The sequence below is a fragment of the Plectropomus leopardus genome, chromosome 17 (genome assembly GCF_008729295.1).
Source record: "Plectropomus leopardus isolate mb chromosome 17, YSFRI_Pleo_2.0, whole genome shotgun sequence".
NCBI classification, from domain to species: domain Eukaryota; kingdom Metazoa; phylum Chordata; class Actinopteri; order Perciformes; family Serranidae; genus Plectropomus; species Plectropomus leopardus.
The window spans coordinates 13,237,822-13,247,085 of record NC_056479.1 but is presented as its reverse complement, the minus strand read 5'-3'; the positions used below and the strand labels follow the sequence as shown (position 1 = coordinate 13,247,085).

The window sequence follows — 9,264 nt, the reverse complement described above, 5'->3', positions numbered from 1 at the left end:
GAACACCAACATTCTGACACATGATGATTGCCTGGAAAGTAAAAAGGATTAAAGTTGTGTGAGATTCAAAAATTTAAAACCAATTGTTGAAAGTCAGTCAAGGCTCAGGCGGAAGGTCAAATGTGAATCAGCGAGGGAAAGATCAAATGGCTGGGCTTTGTTTTTTTAAAACATGTACAGGACATTTATAACTCTGATGTTGACTCTCTGTGTTTTGGGTTTGTTTCTGACTTTTCTTTGAGGTTTAAAAAAAGCTTTTTGAAGTTTAGTGAGCTAATAGGGAAACTGACGTTTTTCTGCTTTTCCATCTTCAAGTCTACTGTGACATTTTCTTTCCTTTTCCTAGTATGAAATATTCAGCTAGCATTGTGTGTGTTTTTAGGGACATACCAGATGAAAATGCAATTGCTATTGTAGAACATATATAGAAGTTTTACGTGTTGATTTCCTTTTAAGGCCTTAATAGTATCATTACATAATTGTTTTGTTTTAAAGAACTTCCCAGTAAAATCAGCAGAATAAGATTGAAGTCAGACTTGAGCAACTGATTTGATAAGTTACACTTAAGCCCTCTGACTTGAAAATACTTGATTCCTTCCTGTACGCCCCATGATAAAAAAAGTATTTATTTAAATATTGTGCCACAAATCAATTCATTTCCCGAATCAACTAACATTAATGCTATCCATTCCCAGGAAGTCGACACTTATTTAATCACATCCATTTTGTTTGAACCAAACCAACTGTGTCCAAGTCAAGTTGCACGAGAGAATTATAAAGAGTAACGTTACATCACTGAGTGCCAGTGGGAAAAAAATTATACTAAAGATCATTATGTTTCCATACAGGAACTATGTTTCGGTCAACAAAAAGAACAGTAGCATGCAAAATGTGCAGGTCAAAAATAATAGATGGAGACACAACAATTTCCAACTAACTTGTTTTAACAAATAAGTCCAAATTTTAATAGAGATTTGTGATTTTTGGAAATTTTGTAGAAAGGTTAAGGGCTTGGAACTTGCCTGTCTTGACTTTAGACTTGACTTGAAACTTAGTTTGCAAAGACTTGAAACTTGCAAAAAATGACTTGCAAAAAATGTCCCACATCTGCTAAATAGCTATTAAGTGATCTAATGTACCCATAATATTATGACCATGTGTGATCTCTTTGCCAGTCTTTCCCTTTTAAACCAAGAGAAGCATTTCACATCTACAATCTTTGCAATATGGGATGCTTCTACAGCAAAAGAAAATTCCATCACGCCAGCAGGATGTTCCCTTGTTTGTAATATGTGAATACTAGATATTGGCCTGCAGATGGTACCAAAGTCACAAATACTAACCTAGAAATACACTGACATTAGAGGTACCAAGCATTTATGGAAAACGCCTAAACTATGACAGTTCATGATATAGATTTGTAAAAAAAAAAATAAATAAATAATGCATTGAAGTTCCTTGCAACCTGTTATTTACTCTGGTTTATATGTTTTACATGCAGTAAAAGACTCTATTTTGTTCCACCGCAGTTGGTTTTGGGTTTGGCTTGGGAACCTCCTTTGGATCGAACTGATGAAAGTCCCACTGTTGAGCCAAAGCCTTCATTTCCTCTCTGACACCCAGTAAACAGTATCACCACCACGGCTGTAATCAGAGTAAACACTGCCCTCCCAGATGTTCACTGCTCAAGTGAGCTTTCTCGCTGCTGAGCACCGTCCGTGAGCTCACACAGGAAACACAGCTTCTTTGTTGAATGAGTGCCTCGCTCGTGAGTGTGGACTGAAATGGGAGATGATGCCGTGGTGGCGGTGCAGTGTCCAAAGTCCAGGACTGGAAATAAGTATCTGGGTCACGGCCCACAAACACTTGCCCGATTGTGTCCAACCTTCAGTGGGTATGAGCTCTGAAGTTATGGAAGTCATACGCCATCTGAGAGGAAGGCTCAAAGTTCCACTCTCCTGTTTGTTGCTCTACATCTAATCCCTTCAAAATAAAAGAAAAATGTATGGTACTGCAATAAAGGCTGTGATATGTGTGCTTGTGATATGTATTCTTTAAAGTATTTACATGTAAACACCCAATGTTATATATGCATTAAGTATCTTGTTTTTGTGGTGCTAGTGTTAAAATTTGCTATTTATGTTTTTATTTGATGTAGTACAGGATGAATCAGTACAGTCGCTGTTTGAGTTCATGAAACTGAAAAATTGCTTCACATTTGCAGTACCCTGATCTATTTAGTATTCATGATGGTGTAACACAGGCTGTACTCTCTCTTGCACGAATATTTTGATCCTTAAAGTAGCTGTATGTGAATCAGAATATTAATGACACGGCAAACCACTATTTACTATGTAATGGTGTCCTTAACAGAGAATGAAGTTACACTACCTCTGTGTATGTCGTAATCTGAATCTTTCTGTTCTTCATTGAGGTAGACATGCCAGCCGCGCATGCATATCGTCTGAATGTTTACCAGCTCACGTCAGGCCTTTGGGACACTTGGATTACTTTGGACAAGCAGTATGGAGACATTTTGTGGTTTTATTATGTATTTTTTTAATATTTGAATCCTGGTCACCATTTGCTTCAGCTGTTTTGGGAGATGAGTGCAACACCTTTCCCTTTGAACCTCCAGTGTTTCGTGGACTGACTGAATGACTGAATTTTCATTTTTGGATGAACTATCCCTTTAAACCAACCTACACAGATGTGGCAAAAATTGCAGTGCCTTAAACAGCGTTTTGAGGCTGGCTCCAAAACACAGTCAAAGTAAATCCCTATAGACTCCCATGTTGAAATTCTTAGCTTTTCACCCCCTCATCTCTTCTGGCTCTAAAAACCAACATGGCAATGGCTGAAATGCCAAACGGCCAAATACGAGGCTTCGGGACATGAGTCCATTAACCAATGGGTAACTTCACGACTGCTACGTGCATTATTTTTGCAGTATATGCTTTAATATAACATAAGTATCATTGCAGATTTGCAGAGGAGACAGTTAGAGTCATAATTAATGAAGATGGTAAATCTCTGAATGTGTCTTTGCATCACACGGTTTGAATTTAATTTCTGCCTAGGAAGGTGCCTCATGAACCAATGAAACTCTTTATGAAAGCAGCCTGATTCCTGCTCCTTTCTTTTTTCCGCCGCCTGTGAAGGTTAATGAAGATTTTCTTCAGAGTGGCTCTCTGGCAGCAAACTTATTTCTGCTAATGGGCCCCTCAAGGATCTCAGCTCTTTTTTTGGGGGGGATCATTCTCTTATGTACTTTTGCCAACTGCCACCATCACACAGTCTGTGTCTGCGTCTTAAGGATCTTGACTGCACGTTCATGTGACCTGACTCTCTATCATTGCATTCACACTGGCTGCAGCTGACATACAATTCCTGCTTAAAATCTGACCATATATTAACATTTGTAATTGTAAGTGAAGGAACGTCTGTCCCACGTATGCATGACAGCGTGGTCGTCACAATGAATGAGTGCATTCTTTAATCCCCGCCGAGTGAGCTGACAGAGCCTGTTCCATGCTAATTGCATTCTTTAATCAACTGTTTGGCTCCCCAGCCGAGGGCCAGATGGCCTACAATGAAGTCTTGGCTTAAACAGCTCACAACATAAACAATAACAACCATGTGCAGAACAAAGTATGACTTCTTACCAGCAGAAGATCTGTGTGCCTGTTTTGACTGTTGTTCGAGCAAATTTGAGTATGGTGTCGGAGTCTGTTTCACATTTCAGATTCATAAATAACAACCTGAATGTTTGTGCATACATGAGTTTGTTTTGCCACAATCCCTTACACTTACTGTGTAAAAATCTATCTTGAGTTCAGAGTACCACTGCCCACACAAACAAGGAAATCAATGTGTGCAGCCAACAGCAGACTCGGACATGCTGCCAATTTATACTGCATGTTACAGAATCTTTTGTCCTCCTCCTCCTCCTATTTTAGTCTCCTTTATGTATTTTTCTTTGAAGGCTCTTTTCATTTCCAGGTGGCAGAGGAGACATTGCAAAAGAAATAACAAGGAAAGACAATCCCAAAGGTAGAAATATGTGTATAAATGCTCAGGACTGAAGGTCATTAAATGTGCATAGTTTTAAAAGTTCTGTACAAATAAATGATGGTGTAATTTTATCTATAAATATTCTATGAACATGTAATAACAGAGTGATTTTTGAAAGCATACTAATACTTGATCAAGTTTAAGAAGGGTATGCTGCACAAACTTACCTATATACAGGTCATGATCTTATCATTAAGGCAATTACTCTGCTATATTTCAATTCACACCACTTGCATTTCACGTACAACAGTGCAGGTACAAAGTAATTATGGTGTACCCTGTCAAAAGTTATTGCTTTAGCGAGTGAAAAAACTTCACCTCTATTTCAGAAAGCTGGCCTCAATGAAAAGTAACACCCAACTCATTTATGGGGTGAACCACGAACTAACACAAATATAACATTAACCAGCATAAACCACCATGTTCAGAACAAACACATTACAAATATTGATATTCTCCACGACCTGTGCCGTGAGAATGAACATAAAATTCGGACATAGGACATCTTGCAGTTCTGTGGCTAAATGCTCCTGGCTGTAAGGAGCTAGGACATTTTGAACTAAAGCCTCACTTTTTGTTCTTCCACATGACATTTTTGTGGCAATAGTAGAATCATTAAAGATCTTCAAACTTACTTTATTGCCACAATCCATTGATAAGTAGCTGTGGCCGTGTTTCACTCCATGGTACACACTGGTTAGCTCTGCCGCTGCAATCTTGTCTTCTTCTGGGGAACCTTTTTTGGTCTTCAAAGTTGCAATGGCTGCCTGTTTTTGTTTGTTTGATACCACAGCTTGATGCTTTTTTGTTTTTGTGTGGATTTCCAATGTGTTTTTCCCTTCATATTTTACAGAGATTTTCACCGGACACAAAACACGTGGCGGAAAAATTGTCTCCCTGGGTCGGCTGTATACATTCAAACTCTGACAGTGTCGCCCAGTCAGGTTTGTAACTAGTATATTGTTTTTTTTTGTGGTGGCTTGCATGTACTTTCTCCATTTCCTTCCTTGTCAGTCGTCTCTCCTCCCATTTCAAATGGAGACGCCAAAAGTTGGTGAAAAGAAGAACTCAGCACGGACGTCAGTCAATTCAGCTTGCTGTCTCTCTTAGGTCAAGTTTCCCTCCCTGCTTGAGCCGTTTTGAGCGCTAGGGTGCACGCGTGTGACGTACGCATAGACTAGAAAAGAAAACAGACAATTTTAAATAGAAGCAGCACGGGGAGCATTGCTAGACTACAGAACGAAGGAAATCAAATGAGGTTTCTGAATTTTTCCCAAAAAATGGGACAAATTGTTTCCCAGGAGAGATTTTTATTTTCCCAGGACAGCTGGTGAAAAAAGAGAACAATTCTGGGAAAAACGGGATGGGTGGCAACTCTAGCACGGACACGGAGCTACCAGCTTAAAAACACAGGAAAGGTTTGTGGATTTTTTAGCTAAATTTGTGTTATATAAAATTATTTTTTGTTAGCAGATATCTTAATCGTGACAAGAGTGAGTAAGCTATGCATTTCTGTGCTTATATCTGGTGTATTTATTTAGTTTGGGATACCCCACGATGTCACGAGCTAAAGAAATTGCTAGGTCGTTACTTGGGTTAGACCTACTTGTTGGAGTTGTAAGCTAGGTTCATAGCCTATGGGATTCCACTGACTTTCATAGTAATTAGTCAGAACCGGCGTATTTCAAAGGAAACGGAGATAACGGTCGCTGAAAGCCTTTTTATTTTGAGAGCTAACTGTCCCAAAACATAAACAGATTTTTTTTTATACGTTTTTATTTTGTTGGCATATTTGCAATATTACACTCAAGGGTCTGCTTTAACGTTATTTGAGCACTGTGGTGATGCGGTCAGGACCGAGACGCTTGTTTCATTCCCTGCAGATTCCATGTGAGGCTGAGTTTACACTATTTTATATTGTGCAAAAATAGAGGCAGCCAAAAAAGGTTGAGGAACATGAGAACTTTGGTCAAACAATGTAAAATACTTCCAGAATGATGATTAAGGTAAAGAAGTCAAACTTTAGCTTTTAGTGACCCCATCTGGCCAATTAGCTCCTTCTTTGGGGTTTATCTTGTTTTGCTTAGTGCTGCATATTTCCTGCATTGTGCTTGTTTCCTAATTAGGAGGGCAGCTCTAACTCTGCTCTTTTTAAAGAGCTAAGAGAGAATATGCACCACTCAGCCCCCACCTACGCCATAAAACAGACAAAAAAGTAAAGTTTGATTATTGAAACATAAGGGATGCAGACACATACTCTGTTTCTATGTCTGGAGTTTAAACAGCAGCTGTGAAATACAAAACTATTTCGAAGGGTCTCGATAATTGCTTTCCTAATCTTGTTTGGGGAGAAGGTATGAAACATACTCATTTCCACTAATGTGTCATATGCTTACATACATATACTTTTATGGTAAACTTACTTTTGAGATGACATTTTTCTCCAATTTACTGCCTCTGAATCTGTTTTATCAGCTATAACTGAAAAATAATATTGGCTAAAGTTGATGCGTTTTTAAAATGTTTTACCTTATTTTTACTCTCACCATCTGTCATCTATGAAAAGCTCAAATTCTCCAGGGGGATTTTTTTCAAGTACTTAGATTTTCCCATATTACTTTCATGGATCATGGGCTCAGTATTTTCAATATTATTGACACTATTCGCAAGAAATCATACAGGTTACCATAGAAATGAGCTGCTGGCACTGCAGTTTGAGCTTACTAATATACGTCAATCATCAAGGCCTGACTGCACAATGCATATGAGCCACTGTTTTGTGCTCTTGGAAAAAAGAGAACAGAGTTTGTTTACATGGTTAGAGCTAGTGTTGTAAAGGACAATATCCTTTTGTACCAATAAACTCCAGAAGTAGCAATTTTTCCATCTGGATCTTATTTTCAAGGTACTGATTTGTGTGCTAAATGCAGAATTTCGCCTCACAGTGATGACAGTTGGAGGTTATCCACCAGTGAAGTGCTGTGAATGTTGCTGACAAAGATTTTTGCAAACCACCGCAGCAGCTTCCACTTGTTTCCCATCATCATGCATCAGTTTACAAAAGGTGACTTCATCAGATGGGATGTAATGATATGCTGCAGCGTGAACCAGATATGAATCATTGATACTGCAACATGGAGTGTTACCAGGGAAACTGCACTAGTTTGTTAGATGAGTGTAAACTGAGGACACATGGTTATACTCATAATTATCACAATGTGAAAATTTTTTTCCAATCATTTTTGAACAGCATCTTTAATCTCTTTGAGCTAAAGACAAACCCACTTACAAGTGCTAAAACCACAAATGAAGACATTTCAACTTGTTAAAGAAAATGGAGGGAATGCATGTGTCCAAAAACCCATTTTAAACTAACTCCAGTATTAAGCTTTTGTCCATTTGTAGGATATGACTTAATTTGTTTGGGTGCTGTCATAACTATTTAAAATTTTGTTCTGATTGAAATGGCCGAAATCCTATTCTCAGTCCAGCAAATAGTAAGAATTATGTCTCATTTTGGGTTAACTGACTGCATTTGGCCTTTCTATGCATCAGAATTATCCTGAGTGTGTTAGGCCCACAGTGCCTCCTGTGGAGCTACTGTTGCACTACAGCTGACTTTCTTGTTTTTACTATACTGTATCTATTTGATATGGATATGAATGCTTGGGTGACTACAGACCATACAGACCCTGTCATCAAGTAAAACATGAATTTAAATAAAATTTCCCCATAAAATCAAGGAAAATCAATCTAAACAGAAATGCCTGCAGGTAATCCCTTTTCAATGTGTAGTTCTGAATTTGTCACAAATCCATAATGCCGAAGATATAGCACTTATAGTTTAGATCAGGGATACTCAACTTGTCTTGCCTGGGATGCACACATTTGAGTATCCCCACGTATAAATGGGCATTGGTGTTGGTTGTGGCCGGGTGCTCAAAAGGCACGGACGGGGTTCGAACCCGCGATCTTCGGTTTACGAGACCGACGCCTTACCACTTGGCCACCGCGCCTGCGCTGAAATGTTGGTTTTGATACTTTTTGTAGGAGTATCAAGCGCGGTCATTGTTCAATTGATGAAATATATTTAATATGGTTTCGGTGTTCTACAGAAATGTGTTCCCCATAGAATAGTGCCTCTGCCCATAATGCGTAGCGCCCTCCTATGGTGTTTAGGCTTAGGGACTAATGTTTGGTTCGGGTTCAGAGAAAAGGCAAACATATTGTTGGGGAAACAGTCTTCGACCAACCTGTTAATCAGACGGCTAGACTAACTGTTGTCCTTTACATGCTGCCGAGACTCACCCTCCTCCCTCCAACATATGCTGCACCTATAAATGTATCGCTGTAATTTGTCCACAAGGGGAGGCTGTTATCATCCGTGTGTGTACAACATGTCTGTCCTTTGCAGGTTTCCGCAAGTAGAGGTCTCTGCTCTCAAAGTTTTACTGTCAACAACAAAGAGGCACGAAGAAGGTGAGAGCTCGTTCTTCACAGTCTTCACTCTTGATCCTTTTGTTAAAACTTAGCTAACAGAGGTGTCCAGGGTACAACAGCAAAAATGCACAACCTACATTTAACCTATTGAGAAACAGCAGTTCAGGGAAAGCTACATATTGGATGCAACGATTACAGCCACAATACCTGAAGGATGGGCTGGACAGACTATGTTTGTGCTATTCTTGAAATCTCTGAGGTTGGTAGTTGGATAAAGGTAAAGACACTGTTATAATGCTCAGTAATTTCACTGCATGTGCTACAAAACAGGACTTGCAAAGTTTATTCATTTTATTTATTTAAAAGGGACTCTTTAGTGCATCAGAAGTGAATGTTTTTCAAAGTAAAAACAAGTTGTGAAGTGCAGATTTCAAAGTGAGTATGTACAGAGCTGAGCAGTTTTTAACTGTCTTTTCAAGACTGAGAATTTGGTCAAAAGTTTATATTTTGGGAACTTGAATTCACATCATTCTACCCATCAGATTTCTCTATGTCTAAGCTGATAGTGGAAGGAAAAGTTACAGGATTCATCCACTGAACTGATATCATTATTTTTTTGAGATACCTCAATAATGTATGACGATAATGGAAAAACAATAAATTCCATGTTGGTGTTTGGTCAGAGGGAATTTTGGCCCAACAGTAGTCCGACAGAAAAGGTCAGGAGGTCACCAAAATCACCAGGAATCT

The 9,264-nt window shown here is 38.9% G+C and overlaps 1 non-coding gene across 1 annotated transcript; it reads right to left on the bottom strand.

Moving 5' to 3' along the window:
• Positions 1-8,018: 8,018 nt before the first annotated feature.
• trnat-cgu lies at positions 8,019-8,090 on the bottom strand. Its single transcript has one exon. It is a non-coding gene; the product is annotated as a tRNA-Thr (tRNA).
• Between the last annotated feature and the right edge of the window lie 1,174 nt (positions 8,091-9,264).